The sequence below is a fragment of the Primulina huaijiensis genome, chromosome 13, assembly GCF_012295235.1.
Source record: "Primulina huaijiensis isolate GDHJ02 chromosome 13, ASM1229523v2, whole genome shotgun sequence".
NCBI lineage: Eukaryota > Viridiplantae > Streptophyta > Magnoliopsida > Lamiales > Gesneriaceae > Primulina > Primulina huaijiensis.
In genome coordinates, this window is record NC_133318.1 from 2,583,407 (window position 1) to 2,605,101 (window position 21,695).

Below are 21,695 nucleotides of genomic sequence, written 5' to 3' on the forward strand. Positions count from 1 at the left end.
AATCCTCAGTCAACTGCCGGTCGTATCCTCCACATCATCGGCTTGCGTCAGCCGCTCGTGGAGCGCTATCTGCAACAGGATACTGTCTTTTCCTAAGCTCCGTTTTGCCATCTCTTTCGACCGTTGCCTCGGGGTGCCCGGTGTTTTTTCCTCTAATTTCGTTGAACCCATTTCTTAATAAATTATATTTGTTTGTTTTACGTCCCATTTGCTCACATGTTGTGTTAAAATTTTTCTGTTCCCTTTTGGGAGATGTTCTGTTAGATGGAAACTGGGTTCCTTAGTCTGATAGACTGTTATGGATTGTTAACTGTAGTTTGCTGACTTTTGAAACTGGATGAACCAAATCTGTTAACATAAAAACCAGATATTATGCAATGTCATAGATTGTGCTAGTTCGATCCATAATTCCGTGCAAATTTAGCAAGGGTACTAAAGGGTATGTTTAAATCCACAGTGACATGTAAGCTTTTAGTTTACTGTTTTTCAATTATTTTTTAAGAACTCTATGTAGCAATATGATTTGTGGCTTCTAAGAAAATGCAGTGCGATCATAGGAAAATCTATCTGGTCGACGATTTTGAATTTTCAGCATTTGATCAGTCTTATTTTATCTCGGCTCTATCCAATAATAGTATGCCTCTCTGTTGTTATGGTAGGATGCTGTGGATGAGGTTGTGAACAAGGTTTTCTAGGAACCAATTCGACCTCATTTTGTCCTGGCCTCCTTTGCTCCCTATTTGCACTTTATAGCAGCTCAGGAGCTGGTATTGTTCCCACTTCCCTGATACGGGTCTCCTATACATGGTGTTTTATTTTTTATCTAGCCGGCTAAAACTGTAAAAGTCGATGCTTTGCAGATTGAAGAAAAATTTAGTCCCACGATTCCATTAATTTTCACTGTATCTGAGGGAGTCATTGTGAGAGACGTGCTTACTGATGAGCTAACAGAGGTAATTACTTATTGTTACGATGTTTATGGTGATTCGCTGCAATAATCTTGAACTTTTGTAAAGTCAGCGTCATGCCTCTGTGCTTATTACTTAGGTAATTGTTCTTTTATTAATTATATTGTAGGTCAAAAAACATTCTAGATTATCATATAACGTTTCAGACTTATCGGTTAGGTGCAATGGGGAACACATGATGAGTTTGAAAATTTTTGAGATGGATCTCCAAAGGAGGAACTTGGGAACATAGGATTACTATTGACAGTTGGCTTTCTACCGGGAATAAAGACCAATATCATTTCGTTGCTGGTCAACCACCAGGTAATTGTTGTTGGTCTACGTTCCTAGAACAAAATTGTTAAGCTCGATGCGTACTGTTTGGGCCAAAATATTTAATGATGGGAGCCCAATTTAATTACAAGCTCAAATTAAATTAGAGAGACCTAATTAAATTACGCAAGCCCATCAAGCCTTATCAATTTGAAATGATCTCGAAGCGCAGAAGAAGGAGAACATCGTGGCATGAAAGGGAGAAATCGTGGAATGAAAAGCGGAAGAACATGGATCATGGGAGAGTGGAGAAGAACCGCACAGGCGCTGAGAAGAAAAGAGACATCGGCAAACACAGAAGAGGACACACAACTCTGCACAAAAAATCTGCAAATACTCTCTACTGAGTTTCAATATTCAAACACTAGTTTTCAAGCATTTCAATATATTTTCTAGCATTCTAGGTCTTATCATTTTAGGTTTCAGTAACTTTATGTGTTATATTTTTATGTCTTATAAATTCCTACCGTTTATTGAAAATATAAACAATATCAGGGGTTTATTCTTCAAATTCCAATAGTTTTCTTCATTTTGGCGTTAATTTTTTTAGGAGATTAGAACCGACGGTCGAATTTAGTATCCACAGTCGTCAAATTTTTAGAAGTTAGATTTTCATCGTTTTTACGCAAATTGGTGCATCTTTGCACCTGGTACGCCCTCAAGATTCCTCTCCGTCGCATCTCCCTGACCCCAGCGCCGCAGGTTCCTCTTCCGCTCAAGCCAGCGTTTCCACCCTGCTATCTACTGCGTTCGCCGGTTCCACCACTGGTCTCAATCCTTTCCTTGCTGTCGCTGGGTCGTCGACGGATCTTCCAACGAGCGTTGGGCCATCTTTCTCCGCAAGGGCGAACGCCCCTTTCGGCCCCGTTCACCACCTGACGGCGGTTATAGGCACTCCTCCGGTTGTGTCCGTTCTTTTCACGTTGTCTGCTCCCACGTCGATCCCACCTTTGGTCGCACCGGCCTCCGCGGAGTTCTTGGGCGCAACCGATTTTGGCTTCTACTGCCATGGGTATTTTTTTTTCCCTTGAACTTTATTCGGTGTTTCTCGGCTCCTTGAATTTTGAATGTTGGTTCTTGATTGACTTGGAATTTTCTTTCCTGCATTGTATGATGATTTTGTGGTGTGTATGAAGGACAAGTGTGTATTCTCTGTTTCTCTCCCTGTTCGAGAGACTAAGGGATGGACGATTGGTTTATCATGGTAGTTGGGCTAATTCTTTTGACGCTTGGTTGATGTAGGGAATGTGGATTTGGTATTATTCGGCTATTCACTGGGCTTTGTTTCATGGGTGTGTTGGGGTGGTCATAGTGTAGTTTTGTAGCAAACATCAGTAACAATTAGTTTTCTGAACATTTCTTGTATGCATGCAATTGTTTTCGACCCCAAACACTCTATTATATCCGATTCCGCCTCGGTTGCCATTCCCACTTGTGATGAAGGAACTAGGTGTGTGATGCTTTTGCTTAAAAATTGTGGGGGCTATGCTTTTGTTTTTACTCTTGTTGGTTCTCAGGTTGTTGGCTGCAGTATCATCCCCGCTTTTGATTGGTTCCGATATGCCGACTTCGTCATCGGAAGTAGTTGTTCCATCTGTGCCCGCTATCATTTCAGCTTCGATTCTCACCTCGGTGATGGACACCCCCGTGATTCACTCATCTACGGCGTCCGGTATGTCCTTGGCTTATAATTCATCTGTTTGATAAAGATGTTTGAGATACCAACGCATTTCTTGTAGGTGTACCTACTGTTAATCAACCTTCACCTGGTTTCGGGGTCTCTCACCAGTCTGCGGTTATTGCCAAGGTTGGGTATGGATCGTTTCTCATGCATGGTTGTCTGTTTTCTTCTTGTATATTAGTGCTCTTATCTATATGTTATTCGGATTGCAGGACCAAAGCTGCAAATTTCCTTGCCTCTGCCACCATCGGACCTGTCCAACATCCTTCATATCCGGACAATCAATTCCCCCCACCGGTCCATCAATTGTTCTTTCCCTGGCTTTCATTACACCCTAGGGACTTATTGTTTTCTCGACCTCTACTGCCTCGTAGCGAGCCATCTGAGTTCAAGTCTTGGCCACGAGTTCCTGATGGTTGGGTCGAATGGATAGACCGTTCGGAGTCTCACTTTGGGCGGCAGTGGCGCCATCAGGGACTATGGCCTCTGATCATGGTTTCCAAGATGAAAATAACTAGACAGTCTATTTTATTTGATTGCATCCCTAGGTTCTGGTCCCTTTCTTGCAATGTCTTCATATTTTCCTTTTGGCCCATTGTCCATAACCCTTTACGACATATCTTTGTTCTTGGGGTTGCCTGTAGTAGGGCCTGATTCTCCTTACTTCGTTGATGACCCTGCTGCTCCTACTTTGGCCCATACTCGCTATTGCTACCTTTCTTATAAGGCTGTGGTCAAAGAATGGTCCTCGCGTTCCAGTATTCCTTTTGAAGTTGAGCACACCATGTTTCTTTGGGTGTTGGTCTGCCACTACATATTTTGACCCTCATCTGGCAAGCCTTCTTCTGAGTATCTACCATTAGCGTGCTCTCTTAGTACTGATCGGGTTTATAATCTGGCAGTCATGTTTTTGGGGTCCGTGTATCGTGGTTTGAACCAATGTGTACGTCACGACCCTATTTCCAAATTGGGGGGATACCGTGGTTTCTGCAGATATGGGCTTTCTCCTATTTCCCGGGTGTGATAGACTTCCTCGCCGGTCCCCCGACCATGCTGCGTACCACGTCGTTGATGGGGAGCTTTTGACCCTCTCAGCCCCTGATTTGATGAACTACCTGCAGCATCTGAAGCTTGAGTCACTCAATCTGCCGTCGCGACCCAGTGTCTCTTGTCTGATACAGCCTCTCTGGGTTGGAGTTTTTCCTTATTTCCATGGTCGCTCTCCCGACGACATCGCTGCCTTACTTTTGACCCAATACATCTATCAGAGGTTGGTGGTGGTGGATTGTTCTTCTATTCGCCCGCCATACAATGACAAATCAAGCTGGTCCTTCGAATTTTAATAATCCATCTTTGTATGCATATCAGTTTTGGCTTTCACCGGCGATCCCTCATGCTACTCTGTCTTTCCCGGTGGCTTGCGGGCGAGTAGAAGAACAATCCACCACCAACAACCTCTGATAGATGTATTGGGTCAAAAATAAGGCAGCGATGTCGTCGGGAGAGTGACCATGGAAATCAGGAAAAACTCCAACCCAGAGAGGGTGTGTCAGACAAGAGACACTGGGTCGCGACGGCAGATTGAGTGACTCAAGCTTCAGATGCTGCAGGTAGTTCATCAAATCAGGGGCTGAGAGGGTCAAACGGCTCCCCATCAACAACGTGGTACGCAGCATGGTCAGGGACCGGCGAGGAAGTCTATCACACCGGGGGAATAGGAGATAGCCCATATCTGTAGAAACCACGATATCCCCCCAATTCGGAAATAGGGTCGTGACGTACACATTGGTTCAAACCACGATACACGGACCCCAAAAACATGACTGCCAGATTATAAACCCGACCAGTACTAAGAGATCACGCTAAGGGTAGATACTTAGAAGAAGGCTTGCCAGACGAGGGTCAAAATATGTAGTGGCAGACCAACACCCAAAGAAACATGGTGTGCTCAACTTCAGAAGGAATACCGGAATGCGAGGACCATTATTTGATCACAGCCCTATAAGAAGGGTAGCAACAGCGAGTATGGGTCAAAGTAGGAGCAACAGTGTCATCAACGAAGTAAGGGGAATCAGGCCCTACTACAGGCAACCCCAAGAACAAAGATATGTCGTGAAGGGTTATGGACAATGGGCCAAAAGTAAATATGAAGACGTTGCAAGAAGGGGACCAGAACCTAAGGATGCAATCAAATAAAATAGACTGTCTGGTTATTTTCATCTTGGAAACCATGATCAGAGGCCATAATCTCTGATGACGTCACTTCTGCCCAAAGTGGGGTTCCAAACGATTTATCCATTCGACCCAACCATCAGGAACCCGTGGCCAAGACTTGAACTGAGATGGATCGCTATGAGGTAGTAGAGGTCGAGAGAGCAATAAGTCCCTAGGGTGTAATGAAGGCACGGGAAATAACAATTGATGGACCGATTTGGGGGGGGGGGGAATTGATTGTCCGGATATGAAGGATGTCGGACAGGTCCGATGGTGGCAGAGGCAAGGAAATTCGCAGCTTTGATCCTGCAATCCGAACAACAGATAGATAAGAATACTACGATACAAGAAGAAAACAGACAACCGTGCATGAGACACGGTCCATACCCAGCCTTAGCAATAACTGCAGACTGGTGAGAGACCCCGAAACTAGGTGAAGGTTGATTAACAGCAGGTACACCTACAAGAAATACGTTGGTATCTCAAACATCTTTATCACACAGATGAATTATAAGCCAAGGACATACCGGACGCCGTAGAGGAGTGAATCACGAGGGTGTCCATCACCGAGGTGAGAATCGAAGCTGAAATGATAGCGGGCACAGATGGAACAATAACTTCCGAAGTCGGAGACGGCATATTGGAAGCAATCAGAAGCGGGGATGATACTGCAGCCGACAACCTGAGAACCAACAAGAGCATAAGCAAAAGCATAACCCCCACAATTTTTAAGCAAAAACATCATACACCTAGTTCCTTCATCACAAGTGGGAATGGCAACCGAGACGGAATGAGATATAGTAGATTGTTTGCGGTCGAAAACCACTGCATGCATACAAGAAATGTTCAGAAAACTAATTGTTACTGATGTGTGCTACAAAACAACACTATGACCACCCCACCACACCTATGAAACAAAGGCCAATGAATGGCCGAATAATACCAAATCCACAATTCCCCACATCAACCAAGCGTCAAAAGAATTAGCCCAACTACCCTGATAAACCAATCGTCCATCCCTTAGTTTCTCGAACAAGGAGAGAAACAGAGAATACACACTTGTCCTTCGTACACACCACAAAATCATCATACAAAGCAGGAAATAAAATTCCAAGTCAATCAAGATGACCAGCATTCAAGGTTCAAGAAAAAGAAAGGAGAAAATACCCATGGCAGTAGAGGACAAAATCGGTTGTGTCCAAGAACTCCACGGAGACCGGTGCGACCAAAAGTGGGATCGACGTGGGAGCAGGCAGCATGAAAGGAACGGAGACAACTGGAGGAGTGTCTATAACCATGGCCACCGTCAGGTGGTGACCCGGGTCGAGAGGGTCGTTCGCCCTTGCAGAGGAAGATGGCCCAACGCTTGTTGGAAGATCCGTCGACGACCCAGGGACAGCAAGGAAAGGATTGAGACCAGTGGCAGAACCGGCGAAGGCAGTAGGTAGCGGGGCGGAAACGCTGGCTTGAGCGGAAGAGGAACCCGCGGCGCTGGAGTCAGGGAGATGCGACAGAGAGGAATCTTGAGCCATATAACGTCTTCGGGCGACCACGGTGTAAAGGGAATGACGGCGAGAGAGAGGAGAGCAAGCTTTAAAAAGCGGCGATCTTCCAGTGACAGCAGGAGTGGTGAACGAGAATGCCGAAAGGGAAGAAGAAGGAGGGCTGGAGAGTTTGAGTTTGACTCCGTAGGAGGGAATTCCAAGAGGCGGTGAAACTTAAAGTTCAATAGAGAATTGGGCTTAGGTGCTTGGCCCACCACTACGAACAAATGAGTTGAACCTCAACGAAGTAAGGGGACTTTGGCCCAATGGGCCAATGCTTGCGGGGGGCAATTGTTTGGGCCAAAATATTTAATGATGGGAGCCTAATTTAATTGCAAGCTCAAATTAAATTAGAGAGGCCCAATTAAATTACGCAAGCCCATCAAGCCTTATCAATTTGAAATGATCACAAAGCGCAGAAGTAGGACAACATCATGGCATGAAAGGGAGAAATCGAGGAACGAAAAGTAGAAAAACATGGATCATGGGGGAGTGGAGAAGAACCGCACATGTGCTGGGAAGAAAAGGGACATCGGCAAACACAGAAGAGGACACACTACTCTGCACAAAAAATCTGTAAATACTCTCTACTGAGTTTCAATATTCAAACACTAGTTTTCAAGCATTTCAGTATATTTTCTAGCATTCTAGGTCTTATCATTTTAGATTTCAGCAACTTTATATGTTATATTTTTATGTCTTGTAAATTTCCTACCGTTTATTGAAAATATAAACAATGTTTGGGGTTTATTCTTCAAATTCCAATAGTTTTTTTCATTTTAGCGTTATATTTGTTTTAAGAGATTAGAACCGACGGTCGAATTTAGTATCCACAGTCGTCAAATTTTTAGAAGTTAGATTTTCATCGTTTTTACACAAATTGGTGCATCTTTGCACCTGGCACGCTCGGAAATCAAATATTGTGCAAACACATACTTTTTATTTCAATGTTTTAATGTACTACTCTGGAGATGTGGCTCTGTACTTGTGATCTGAGAGTCTAAAATTTGAAAACACAGCTACCTTCTGTGCTAACTGCTAGTTATCATTGGATAGTCTGAATACCGTTGTATCTCCATTTGCTAATATTTGATATGGCTGCCAATGAATCTCAGTCACCGGGCCTTCACACTGATGACTTTGTTTCATCAGCTGTTTCTGATTCTTCATCTCCTACTGGAATCATACTATTCGTTGTGAGTTACATTATCTTGGGATTTTCTTTATTATTTTGTTTTAACGATGTTTCAAAATAATTTGGTTTGTTTTTATACAGAAAATCTAGACATGTACAATTTCTCGAACGTTTTCCTTGTTTGAGATTTGAGATTTGAATGACCCCCTATGGATGTGATTTACCTTCGATATCGACTTTAGTGGTAACTTATCTCATGTTATTACTCTGCAGAATGGTATATTAAATTTTTGTTAAGCTGATGATGTTTGCAATTTTGGAAACCGGGAACTCTGATAACAGTTCAATAATCAAACACTTGTAAAACTTTATTGAAGTTTTTGACAATTTTTGTAATTTTTTATTTGAAAAGTCTACATTTTAAAATGTTTCTCACCTTTAAGTATTATGTGCCAGGATCGTGGAGAAAACATCAAACCTGTCCTATAAGTGTATTGAGTAATTATATCCAGGCATTGTGCATGATATGAAATTGATTGTATATGATAAACATTGATGTTTAAAGTGAAATACAAGTACAGGTGCCAGTAAGGGGAAGAAAAGTTGATTGGATTCATATAAATAGTTGAGCCTGAATTTTGGCTTATCAGCAATCAGCATAGGTTAAGATGAGCAATATGCCATTGTTTGTTGCCTGTTGTTTTGCAGAGTACACCTTTCCAACAGACACTGTCATTGTAGGGAATTCCGATTGTCATATCTTACACAAATGTCCAGGCAGAAATGGTACGAGACAATGTTCCTATGCCGCTGCAGTTGCACTTGTATTTGCAAAGGACAAGAACAAACCAGCAGGTGAGGTTTCTTTAATTCCGCCTTACACGCAAAGTTTCTCATGGAATATCATTCGACAAAAAATTGTTTCACACCAGTTGATCATCTCTCGACTGTAATTGTTTAGCTTGATTAGGTCTATGATACCAATATCTCCTATATTTTGGTGGCATATTTATTTGTAGATGTTGGTGAAACTCAATTTGATGTCATTTTATTAAGCGGCATATCACCAATTGGTACTCCATACAAGGCAGTTTCTGTTAAATGTAATGAAACGTCAACTATGCTCACTGCTGAGAGACTAATACATCATGAACATCTTGATGGTAAAGCTATCTTGAATCATATTTATGACGAGGTAGCTTTTATCCAAGCTTTTTTTAGAACTTATCCAAGCTTTTTCTAGAACTTACTGCGCTGGGGAAATAGCTTGTGGGAAGTTGAGTATGTATGATGTAGGCGTCTCTGTTCGGAGCTGTCTGCACTTATACAGTGCTGTTTACCTAGTTATGTCATATACTCCGGCTCCACAGTGTTAGAATCTGGTGGATGTCTTTTGCAGTTTTGTCTTCTTTTGAATCGATCCTTATGAAACTGAAAATTTCGAAAGGCGGGGTGGAGGACTCGTCGTTGCTGGGAGTTGAGTGCATCTTGTAGTATATAGCCGGTATGAGCGAGCATGACTAACTATTGTGCAGATTGTTAGTTTGGTGCATCTTCTGTCTGTATCTGTTATTTGATAATTCACATAGATGCCCAAATTGCGATAATTTAATTGATAATTTTGTCACTACTCTAATAATTGTTCTATAACTGCGTTTTATTTATTGTTCTACATATGTAGATGAATATTTGTATATATTGCAAAGTTTCTTTCTTTACATCTATTGAACATTACCATATAGTAATTGCCAACAAGAATCAGAAGCAAAACATCATAGAAAAATTGGAATAGAAAAAAAGAAACTTTATAAATAATAGATCAAATTAATAATTATTTGAACCATGTTTGAACATATTCGAGTTTGTCTGATTTGTTCGTTTTTGTCTAAAGTTGTAATGATACAAATGCATATCCTTCTTATTTATCTTGTATTTTCCTACATTTTATGGCCAATTTCAAACCTAAAAATTTAATGTATCAATGAAAATAATCCACCATATGACGATAATCTCTTGTAATTTATATTCAATCCACTACCAAAAATATTGATCAATTATTTATTATCCGTAATAACGAGTTAATAAAACATAATAATTGGGAAATATTATGTATTTGAATGTGAGATACGATGTTCTCTTAAAAATTATTCGACTGAATGTGGAATTTCTCATTTTAACCATTTTAATACAAAACTTTTGTGAGACGGTCTCATGAGTCAATTTTATGAGACAAATCTCCTATTTGTGTCATCAATAAAAAAAAACTATTAAAATCTTTATTCACGAATTTTTTCAATTCTTTATCCGTGAGACTGTCTAACAAAGACCTACTACCATCTTAAAATCTTTATTTCCAATTTTTTTTTCAATTCTAGCTCTTTCAATTCAAACACTGATTTAAATCAATATTACAAAACTTGATATGATATTGGCACGGCTCAATCAAACAAAATGACCTAATTCTCGGGCGATTTGATTTGATTGAGTCGTTCCAACATCATGATAAGCAAATTGGAGCAAAAAATACCACAAAATAGTTTTTGAAATTCCATAAAACATTACCTATATTGCATCTTGATATCATGAAGAACCTCGATGATTTGCAGTATATTTGACACCAAGATCTCAAATTCGAGACTCAATTATAACATATCTCTTTCTTAACTCAAAAAAATAATCATGAAGAACGAATTCATGGACTCATTATTTTATCAACTCCGTTTCTCCATTACAATGAATGCCTTGGGATGGATATAAAAATCAGAAAAAAAAAAAAGACAGATGATAGAAAATTGGAAGTGAGAACGAAGGAGAAAACATAGAAACTTGTGTTTTGGATGCTACAAGTTTTTGCCACACTCAAAAGGTTGGAATTTATATAAAAAAAAACTCCCTATTAAGTCTTCCATGAAACATAGTGGTTGGTGACATATATGTAATAACACAAGGTGTCACTATCTTTAAATATATTAATCAATATTAATGACTATTTTAGAGCATTTGCCAACTTGGAAAAACCTAAATTTGATACTAAAAGTTACCATTGGGACATCATTTGCAAAATCTTTAAGCAATGGGAAAATAATTTTGACAAAATTACGAAAAATGTTGGACAAGACGTTGTCGTGTCTTGTTAAGATAAAAGTTTGTACGATAATTTTTGCAAGTTTCTTGATTTGGATTAAAAAAAAACAATGAATAGTAATAATAATTTGAGTTAATCATTTTCAAAAATTAGAACGAAGACAAATTAATTGTCGATGAAACCCGTTATGCATAATAGTACTTACAAGAGTTTGGACCTAGATCGAGAAGTGACACATTTAGTTCGAAACTCGAGTTGGATGAACATTATGTTTAAATATCCATATTCGATGATTTGAATAGTTTGCGACCTTTGAATTATGGAACTTAAGTTAAATTCACGTTGTGCTTGAAGGTCAATAAATGATGAAACGGAAAAATGAGTCAAGAAAACAAGTTATTGGGAGCAAGAAAACCAATTAACAAATTTAAAAATATTACCTCTATACTTTTTAACATATTTATTGAAAAAGTTCTAACAATGATTGGGATAGTGTGATTTAAATAACGTTTCTTCACGAAGTATCTAACTTGTAAGATAATTAATTTTCTACAATAATTTAGATTCCCTTGACAATTATTCAATTGTTTTGGGTTTAGAAGTTTCCTCTTAATGGCTAAGTGGTTGGCCAATTGACAATTGTGGATGGGATTCCCATTATTATAAAACATTATTATTTTAAACAATTTATTTATTTTTGTCTGTTATGTATATAGTGGAATACATTAATTACTGGAATCAAATCTATTTGGAGATATGCACAAGAATTCATTAATTATGATAAAAAAAAATTTCGTTTTATTGCTTATTTCAATTTAATATCTGGGAAATAACTTTTTTTTAACCCCATTTATGCATTTTTCCTATTAATTATATTGAATAAATATTAATCGAATGCATTGTTATCGCATTCTCTATATATATATATATAATCCTACTTAAATCTAATGCTCTCCTGGTTATCGAGCACTGGATAATTCCAGACTCCTCAAGTTTAAGTCTTCACACAGATGATTGTAATATCCTAAATAAATGTATCATCTCGTCGTTTTGTTTTCGCGTTTGGATCAACGAATCAAGTTACTTATGTTTTGGCTAGGAAAGTTGTTTCTATGCATGGTCAGGTTAGATCACACCATCTACTACTTTTATTTTCAATTTCATTGTAATTATTCCGGATTTGTTCTAACAGTATTCACAGAATTTTCCAAAAACATAATGCTGAGTTGAGAAAAACAAACAATCTTGATTTTTATGATAACAAAACTTGTTATTGTGTTTTTAATATTTTTACTCAACTGTGAAGTTGTTAGATCAAGTTGGAAGCTGAAATTCGAAATCAACCAAACTGAAAATCTGGCGAGCTGCAGTTTTTCGATAATATTTCACACTGAATAGAAACTCAATTTTTCACAAGTCATATTTCACAACTTAGTTGGTTCGAGTGTTATCTAAGCGAAATATTAGTCGCAAGATCGAGCTGTCGGAAAAGAAAACAACAATCAGCTCAGTCTGAGTAGTTCTGATATTTTGGTCATATATCTCAGCTTGGTTATTCAAATAGAACGATTCAATATGTGTTACGAAGTTAAGAGAATGATCTACAAATCATCTTCATAAGTCAAAGTCTGAATCAGATCAGAAGTAGATGATAAACCAAGATGAAGTCACTTATTCTGCACTGAATGAAGAATATGTTCTAGATTGCAGACAGTCTGATCTGTCAAGAATATCTCTCTTATACAAACTCAGAATTGAGTGATTCTCGAGTCAATGGAAAGCTAAGAGAAATGGCTACGACTTTCATATTCATTACCGTGCCTAGAGATCAATGAATAAAGAGTTATAATCAAAATAAAAGAACAACTCACTTGGAACAACTCTAATCAAATCAACAACTCAAGCTAATCAAATCACCTCAGTCAGCCATATCAGTTCAGTTGTTCAAATCAGCTCAATTTCAGGAAATGACCATAAATACGAATTGATCGTTGCAATGTCAGAATCCATGTCCAACATTTCCAAACGATCATACTCTTGTATCTAACGTTTATATCATTCTTGGGGACCATAGATACAACTTATTGAAGACCAACTACAAGCTTTGGAAGATGATTCAAAGTTTGAGCAAACTACATGAAAAAATTATTTAGAATGAGAGCATGTCCAAGTGTGATGATACATTTGATATATATATACATTGTAAAAATCCTCACGCATATACATGAGAGTCGAGATTCAATGTTTAGATGAGTGACTCTTCACACAAATTCATGAAAGATTGTTTTTGTAGTCTTAACATAAGAGACAATAAATATTATACGGATTGTGAGTTTACGACCTACAATCGTGAGTGTGCTAAGAGTTTCAATTAGACAATAGATAAGTCCTAAGTTAAACTAGGTTTGTATAAGGGGTTGTACTAATCAAAGTCTTCTAGTGAATCTTTCCTAAGTGGAAGAAGGGGACATAAGAGTTGTTAATTTTTGAACACTATAAACAAATCCGTGTCTATTTATTTATCGTATTTACTTACTATTGCTACTTATTTCAAAATACATTGTTGAAGTATTTCATGTGTTTTTCAAATGTAAAAATATTGCATACAAAGTGATCGAAAAAAATATTTCAACCAAAACGCTTTTTTAAGTATTCAACTTGTATATTTTTTAAATATTTTACAAATTATTTAATCGGTTACTAGAGGGATTATTTTGAGTTTCTTCCGATTGATTTAAAAACCAAATTCGATTTAATTTCTCGATGTTCGATTCATTTTTTAACATTTCAAGAAAGAACTATCGTAGCTCAATGCTTCTCCCTTAATTGATTATATCAATTGGTATATGAGCGATTTATTCTTGAAATATCATTTGAAACTGATTTTTATTTTAGAAATTCGAATTTTCATATTTTTCTAACATATGACTAAGGACAAAGTTGGAGTTTTGGCCAAGAAATTCAAGGCTATTTCCCTCATCGATGGAAAAGAAAAAATTCAAAATTTAAGTCATATATCATTAAAAAAACTCGGTACCTTCGCTCGAAGTTTTATTTATTCTATGGTACTTGAGTAAAATACCAATTAGATCATCCATCTTATGCTAGCTCGGTTAGCGATTCTTTTGCATTTGTTGATTGCGTTTAATGACTAATAAGAGACACTTTCAATATTTATAAATATTGAAATTAGCAAGCATGTCTTGATTTTGTGTTGGTTGAAATTATGAGTTTGAGTTGTTCATTCTTGTTGAAGCTAGATGTTTGAGTCATATATTCTTGTGTTTGATATTTTGTGCTATTATTTGAGCATTGCATATTTTGAAAAATTTTCCATTAGATAGTCATCCATCTAATTTTATCAATTTCAAACTTTCAAAAATACAGGGGGATAACTAATTAAAATTTAAAATGGGAGATTGGTTTTAAATATTGAAGAAGAGATAAATTTTGTGCCTAACCTGATTTAAAAAGCTATATTTTTTATTCACACAAAAGAAGGAGAAATATGTTGATTGAATAATTGTTTGTCCTAGTTTTGTGATCATAAAAAAGAAAGATTTTTGAGTTGAGAAACACAAAAAATCTCGATTTTTATTATAAAAAACTTGTTATTGTTTTTTTTAACATATTTACTCAAGTATTAAATTTGCAGCCTAGTTGTGCACGATCAAGAGAAGCTTATTTGTTCAAGTTGAGACCAATGTGCTGCCATAAGTAAGGAGACTAAGGACAAAGTTGGATTTTTGGCCAAGAAATTCAAGGTTATTGCCATCATCAATGGAAAAGACAAAATTCAAATTTCAGTCATATATCATCAAGAAAACTCGGTACCTTCGCTCCAAGTTTTATTTATTCTATGGTACTTGAGTAAAATACTAATTAGATCTTCCATCTTATGCTAGCTTAGTTAGCAATTCTTTTGCATTTGTTGATTGTGCTTAATGACTAAAAAGGAACACTTTAAATGTATATGAATATTGGAATTCGCAAGCATGTCTTGATTTTGTGTTGGTTGAAATTTATGAGTTTGATTTGTTTATTCTTGTTGAAGCTAGATGTTTGAGTCATATATTCACGTGTAGGATATTTTGTACTATTATTTGAGCATTGCATATTTTGAAAATATTTGCATTGATTAGTTATCCATCTAATTTTATCAATTTCAAACTTTCAAAAAAATAGGGAGATAACTAATTATAAGTTTAAGGAGGAGATTGATTTAAAATATTGAAGAAGAAATAATTTTGCGCTTAACCTGATTTAAAAATTGATCTTTTGGATTCACATAAAAGAGGAAAAAATATGTAAGTTGAATAATTGTTTATTCAAGTTTTGTGATCATAAAAAAGAGAGATTCTTGGGTTGAGAAACACAAAAAATCTCAATTTTGATGATAACAAAACTTTTTATTGCATTTATAACATATTTACTAAAGTATAAAATTTGCAGTTAATTGTGTACGATCAAAAGAAGCTTATTGGTTCAAGTTGAGACCAATGTACTTCCAAAAGAAAGGAGACTAAGGACAAAGTTGAAGTCATATATCATCAAGAAAACTTGGTATATTCGCTGCGGGTTTTATTTATTCTATGGTACGTGAGTAGAATACCAATTAGATCTTCCATCTTATGCTAGCTTGGTTAGCAATTCTTTTGAATTTGTTGATTGAGCTTAATGACTATTAAGGGACACTTTAAATGTTTATGAATATTAAAATTCGCAAGCATGTCTTGATTTTGTGTTGGTTGAAATTTATGAGCTTGAGTTGTTATTTTTTTTTAAGTCAGATATTTGAGTCATATATTCATGTGTTGGATATTTTGTGCTATTATTTGAGCATTGCATATTTTGAAAATATTTGCATTAATTAATCATCCATCTAATTTTATCAATTTCAAAAATATAAGGGGATAACTAATTATAATTTTAAGGGGGATATTGATTTTAAATATTGAAGAAGAGATAAAATTTGTGTTTAACCTGATTTAAAAATCTATTTTTTGATTTACACATAAGAGGGAGAAATATGTAAGTTGAATAATTATTTATACAAGTTTTGTGATAAAAAAAAAGAGATTGTTGGGTTGAGAAAACACAAAAAATTTTGATTTTGATGATAACAAAATTGTTATTACATTTATAACATATTTACTCAAGTGTAAAACTGCTAGCTCAATTTGGAAGCTAAACTCCAAACCAACCAAACTGAAAATCCAGCGATCTGCAGTGTTTCGATGATATCTCATAGCTCGATGATGCAAATGACAAGCCACCAAAACGACCGAATATAAAACTCAATTTTCCACAAGTCATATTTCACAACAGGTCAGTTGGTTCAAATGTTATCTAGAATAAATATTAGTTACAAAATCGAGCAGAAGGAAACAAAAACAACAATCAGCCCAGTCTGACGAGTTCTAATATTTTGGTTATATCTCCCATCTTGATTATTCAAATAGAACGATTCAATATATGTTACAAATATAAGAGAATGATCTACAAATCATTTTCATAAGTCAAAGTCTGAATCAGATCAGAAATAACTGATAAACTAAGATGAAGTCATTGATTCTGCACTGAATGAAAAACATGTTCAAGATTGTAGACAATCCGATCTCTCAAGTATATCTCTCTAACACGAACTCGGAATGAAATGATTCTTTAGTCTATGGAAAGCTAAGAGAAATAACTACTATTTCATGTTCGTTGATTTGCTTAGAAATCGATTAATCAATAGTTATAATTAAAAAAAGAGAACAATTCACTTGGAACAACTCAAATCAAATCAACAGCTCAACTCAACTAAGTCAGATCAGCTCAGCAAAGTTTCAAAAAATGACCAGAAATACGAATTTGATCGTTGCAAAGTCAGAATCCGTACACAACTTTTCCAAGAGTCATATTCTTGTATCTAACGTGTGTAATATTCTTGGAGTCATAAATACAACATATGCAAGATCAAATACAAGCTTTGAGAGAAGATTCAAAGCATGGACAGACTATATGAAGAAATTAGTTAGAACAAGACCAAGACCAAGTGTGAGAATACATTTGATATATACATACACTATAAAAATCCTCAGAATGAGAGAAAAACCAAGTGTGAGGATACAGTTGATATATACATATACTGTAAAAATCCTCACACATAAACATGAGAGTTGAGATTCAAAGTTTAGATAAATGACTCTTCACATAAAGACATTAAATATTGTGTTTGTAGTCTTAACATAAGAGACCTTAAATATTATGTGTATTGTGAGATTGCAATCTATAATTGTGAGTGTGCTAAGAGTTTCAATTAGACAATGAAAAAGTCCCAAGTTGAAGTGGATTTGTACAAGAGGTTTGTACTAATAAAAGTTTTCCAGTGAATTCTTTTTAGGTGGAAGAAGAGGTCTTAGGAGTTGTTAATCTTCGAACACCATAAACAAATTCGTGTCTATTTATTTACCCTATTTACTTACTATTGCTATTGTTTTTAAAATGTATCGTCGAGACATTTTATGTGTTTTTCAAATGTCAAAATATTGTATACAAAATATTTGATTAAATGTTTCAATCAAAAGGTTTTTTAGGCATTCAACTTACATATTTTTATAAATATTTTACAAACTGTTTAATCGATTTCTAAAGTGATTATTTTGAATGTTTTCTGCTTGGTTTGAAAACAAAATTCGATTTAATTTTTCGGTGCTCAGTTTATTTTCTAACATTCAAAGAACGAGTTATTGTAACTCAATGTTTCTCCCCAATCGATCCTCTCACATAATGATGGTTAACATGTTTTAAGTAATTTGTAAAAGACATTTTAATGATGATGTCAAAAATCTACAAATCCAAATAATTTGTAATAATTTAATCATACAAGTACCAAAATAGAAAAAAAAAACTATATTTAAATTATAGCATAATAGAAATTTTTTGTAGATCTACATTTTAAACAATATAACCGGCTCACCAAATTCAATTCAAACCGGAGCACTCCAAAAATGACTCCGCAATTTCAACAAAAAACCCACTAAGAAAGAGAATAATGATGTAGTAAACATAACAAAAAAAAAAGAATCAATGGATGGAAAGTATTCAAGATCATATACAATTTCTAAGCATAAAAAATCAGATGAAATTCAAACTAAGAAGTTCAAGGGCCTGCCAGAATCTTACCGTTGCTTATTTCTTCCAAGAAAGAGTCAGTATAACATACGCACTTCAGATTGAAATCCCTATGGACTTCTTCATCTTCTCAACTTCCAAATACACCGTCGAGAAAGGTAAAAACTCGGAAAAGTAGCTTTTGCTAAGATCGTTTATAGCAACAGCAAGTTTAGGGATCTCCAATGTCTCCTCATGAGTCGAAGTCCGAATGAACTTTGCTGGATTTCCGGCCCAGAGCTCGCCAGTTGGTATTCTCCTTCCTGGAGGAACTACAGACCCAGCTTCAAGAATAGAGTGTGTCTCAACCAATGAACCCTCCATAAGGATGGAGTGCTGTCTGATAATGCATTCAGGCTCGATCGTGCAAGATCGCAACAGACTACAAGCGCCAACCGTGACAAATCTTTCAATCAATGTTTCTGCTGGTAGCCCTGTCGAATATCAAAGAAAACTTTAGCAGGCGGCTGCATCAATTGTACCTTATTGTATCTAAATGGAAAACAAGATCACAGTTAAATACATCCACAATGGAACTTCAGCAACTAGAAGCAACAAAATAGCAGGGAAATATTCATAACTACAGGAATTTTTTGTAGTAAATAGGCAATTGACATGTCCCTGGTGAAAGATTTAGTTATACGGCAAGCTTCTGCCAGAAACCACTTTTCAGAAGAACTCTTGTTTACAGTAGGTGGCTTAAATAACGAATTTATACTTTATTATGTCTAGTCACATGCGAATTGAAGACCAGGAGTTTATCCAGATTTAATATATAAGGATGACATGTATATATTACACCGTTATTTGATTTGACAAGTGAATTGAAGACCAGGAGTTTATCCAGATTTAATATATAAGAATTACATGAATATATTACTCCGTTATTTGATTTGACAAGAAAGGCCTAAGAATTAGTATATAAGAATGAAATATATGAGAGTTTCGACGCTAGGGGTTTGTTTCCGCATGTGCTCATATCCCAAACAATAATTTCATAGTTTAACAGCTTCATGAATAAATATCACAATTTCCTTTTTTGTTATTGATAAGAAATGATTTCGTTAACAAACATAGATGCAAGATTGAAATATAAGACATCTTTATGGTCGATTTTTGAAAACATAGAATAAAAACCCAATTCGTATCTCAATTCTCAATGCAAACACATTACACAATCAATTTTCTCAAGTGACAGCTATAATATTAAGGAGCCTGATTCAATTTTGCATCCATTTGTAGGAATGAAATGAATTGGAGAGCTCAACACTCCTGCAGGTGTTAAAAATTCATCCAGATCAATATGAACCCACTTTTTGATTCATGGTCTTTCATGGGATATTTTGAGGCAAATATATTTTTAAACGGCGTAAAAATCATGGGACGTAGTGTAGCATCAAGTTACATAACAGGAGATGACCTATGATCAATCAAATCAGGACACTGTGAAGTATATGAATAAGATGAACAATGCAGGACTTTTTAGTCAGTAAAATTCTTCCAAAAGATGAAACAACAGTGTTGGGGGTGTTTCATCTTTCATGGGCAACGATTGAGAAATGTTAGAGGAAAAAGCTTGATTAGCATATTTTTATAGTTTTAGATGTTGAAAGACAAATTTTCTTATAGAATTTCAATTCTAGTATATATTATGGACATTCAATTGCAGCATGAAAATTTTAGATGATTGTAGCATATCAATCAATATCAGGAACAACTTCAATCTTTTGCTCTATCCACTACTCCTGAGCAAACTATTAGCAACCAGACCAAATATCTCCTGATCTACCAAAAACAATGACTTGTACAATGGTGGAACTCACATCTTTTAAATTATAAAGTAACCCAACCCACCATATTTCGATCGCTATACATAGTCAGCTGCAAAAAACAGGAGAGACAATTACTGCTCGCCAATAGGCTAAATAACCGTTCAAACTACAATCCACTAGTTTCTGCAAAAAGAGTCTATAAAAATACTGTGTCATCACATAAAAAGCTTAATAGGTCAATCTACCATTACTAAACAGATGATCATCAAAACGATGCTAAGGAAGACTATATTTCGGCCATCCATTACCATTTTTCTACAACATCTCGTCCCAGATACTTCAATTAGCTAACATAACAGTTAAAATCAATCTCCTAGTGCTTCAAAGTTTCGGTCTCCAGTCATCACCAGGCACACAACTGAAATGCAAGATATTTTGCTCAATTGCATAGCATATTCTGAAAAAGTTCTAACAACCCCATCTAAAGCGGAATCGAATTGACTACCGTTTCCATAAACTTTATCCTCTAAGCTAGATAAACAAAGCTGATTAAAATGCAAAAAAATCCATAGTAAAAAACATGTTCCATATTGCAGCATCCATAGAATTGCTAAGGACAAAAACCTTGCCGGTTGCCCTATCAAATTGTGGACAAACACAGAAGGTGAAACAAAACGTACAACCATTTCTGCACAATGTACAACAAGAGAGTAAAAAAACCGACCTGTAGGGGAAGACCAGGCGGCGTGAACAACACATCGCTCCTGCACATTGGAGCAGAATCCAACAGTGATCTTATTAAGATCCCCGCGCAGAATGGCGCTGTTCCACACGGAGGCGCCGTCGTAGACGACCACTTGACCTGCCAAAACGACATTGGGCGCCACGTAAGAATCGACAGCTGTCTTCGGGATCCACTGCCCTAAAGGTATTACCTTTCTCTGCCCCCTGTAGTCCCATTTCACCCGATCCGGGGACTCCCTTATCGCCTGAGCTGGTGGAGCCTGCGGGGACCGATTGGACTGCTGCTTCCGCCGAATAAGCCCTGCCCGAAAGAAGTCTGGAGAAGGTTCGTGGCAGGATTCTTCGGAATAATCGAGCTGGAGCTGCCATTTTCCCTCTTTTTCTTGCTTTGATTTGTAGAAGAGAAGGAAGAGGCCAGTTTGTCGAAGGCCGAGTGAGCTCGAAAGATGGATCGAAATGGCCGGGTCGGCCTTGGGAAAGGCCGGGTTCAGATATGGGCTACGGGCTACATGCCCAATTGGAACCTCAGTAACTCTTGATGATCCAAGTTTTGGAATTATTATTTTTTAAGGTAAAAACTTGTGTGAGACGGTCTCACGAATCGTATTTTGTGAGACGGATATTTTATTTGGGTCATCCATGAAAAAGTATTACTTTTTATTGTGAATATCGGTAAGGTTGACTAGTCTCACAGATAAAGATTCGTGAGACCGTCTCACAAAAGTCCTACTCATTTTTTAAATAAACTCGCATTCGTTATTTTTAGTTAAAATTTTGGTCTAACATAATATTTGTAAATCATGTTAATTAAACATACGATATATTCATCAGAAGATGTATTTTTCTTGAAAATTATATTGTTTGATTAATACTTACAAAAAAATCTTTTAAAAAAATTGATATACTCGATAAAATTTTGAATAAATAATGAAAAATTATGAGCATATATAAACAATATCACATTCTGAATAAACATTCACAAAATATCTATAATTTTAATAATATATATTGTAAGATTTTATAAATTTTATAAATAATAAAATTATCCAACTTAAATAATAATAACAAAAAATAATTAAAAA

The 21,695-nt window shown here is 36.2% G+C and overlaps 1 long non-coding RNA gene and 1 pseudogene across 12 annotated transcripts; one reads left to right on the forward strand and one right to left on the reverse strand.

Annotated features, from left to right (window-relative positions):
• Positions 1 to 146: 146 nt before the first annotated feature.
• On the forward strand, positions 147 to 9,010 carry LOC140991904 (uncharacterized). Of its 12 annotated transcripts, none has more exons than XR_012177968.1 (7): positions 147 to 767; positions 861 to 1,047; positions 1,128 to 1,271; positions 7,835 to 7,915; positions 8,128 to 8,352; positions 8,565 to 8,709; positions 8,874 to 9,010. It is a non-coding gene; the product is annotated as an uncharacterized lncRNA (long non-coding RNA). The 12 variants fall into 12 exon arrangements; XR_012177972.1 differs by lacking the exon at positions 8,874 to 9,010 and having other exon boundaries at positions 8,128 to 8,214; positions 8,311 to 8,352; positions 8,565 to 8,693; XR_012177977.1 differs by lacking the exon at positions 8,874 to 9,010 and having other exon boundaries at positions 8,128 to 8,214; positions 8,311 to 8,334; positions 8,581 to 8,682.
• Positions 9,011 to 17,716: 8,706 nt separating this feature from the next.
• LOC140991445 (gamma carbonic anhydrase-like 2, mitochondrial) lies at positions 17,717 to 21,103 on the reverse strand (annotated as a pseudogene).
• Positions 21,104 to 21,695: the final 592 nt, after the last annotated feature.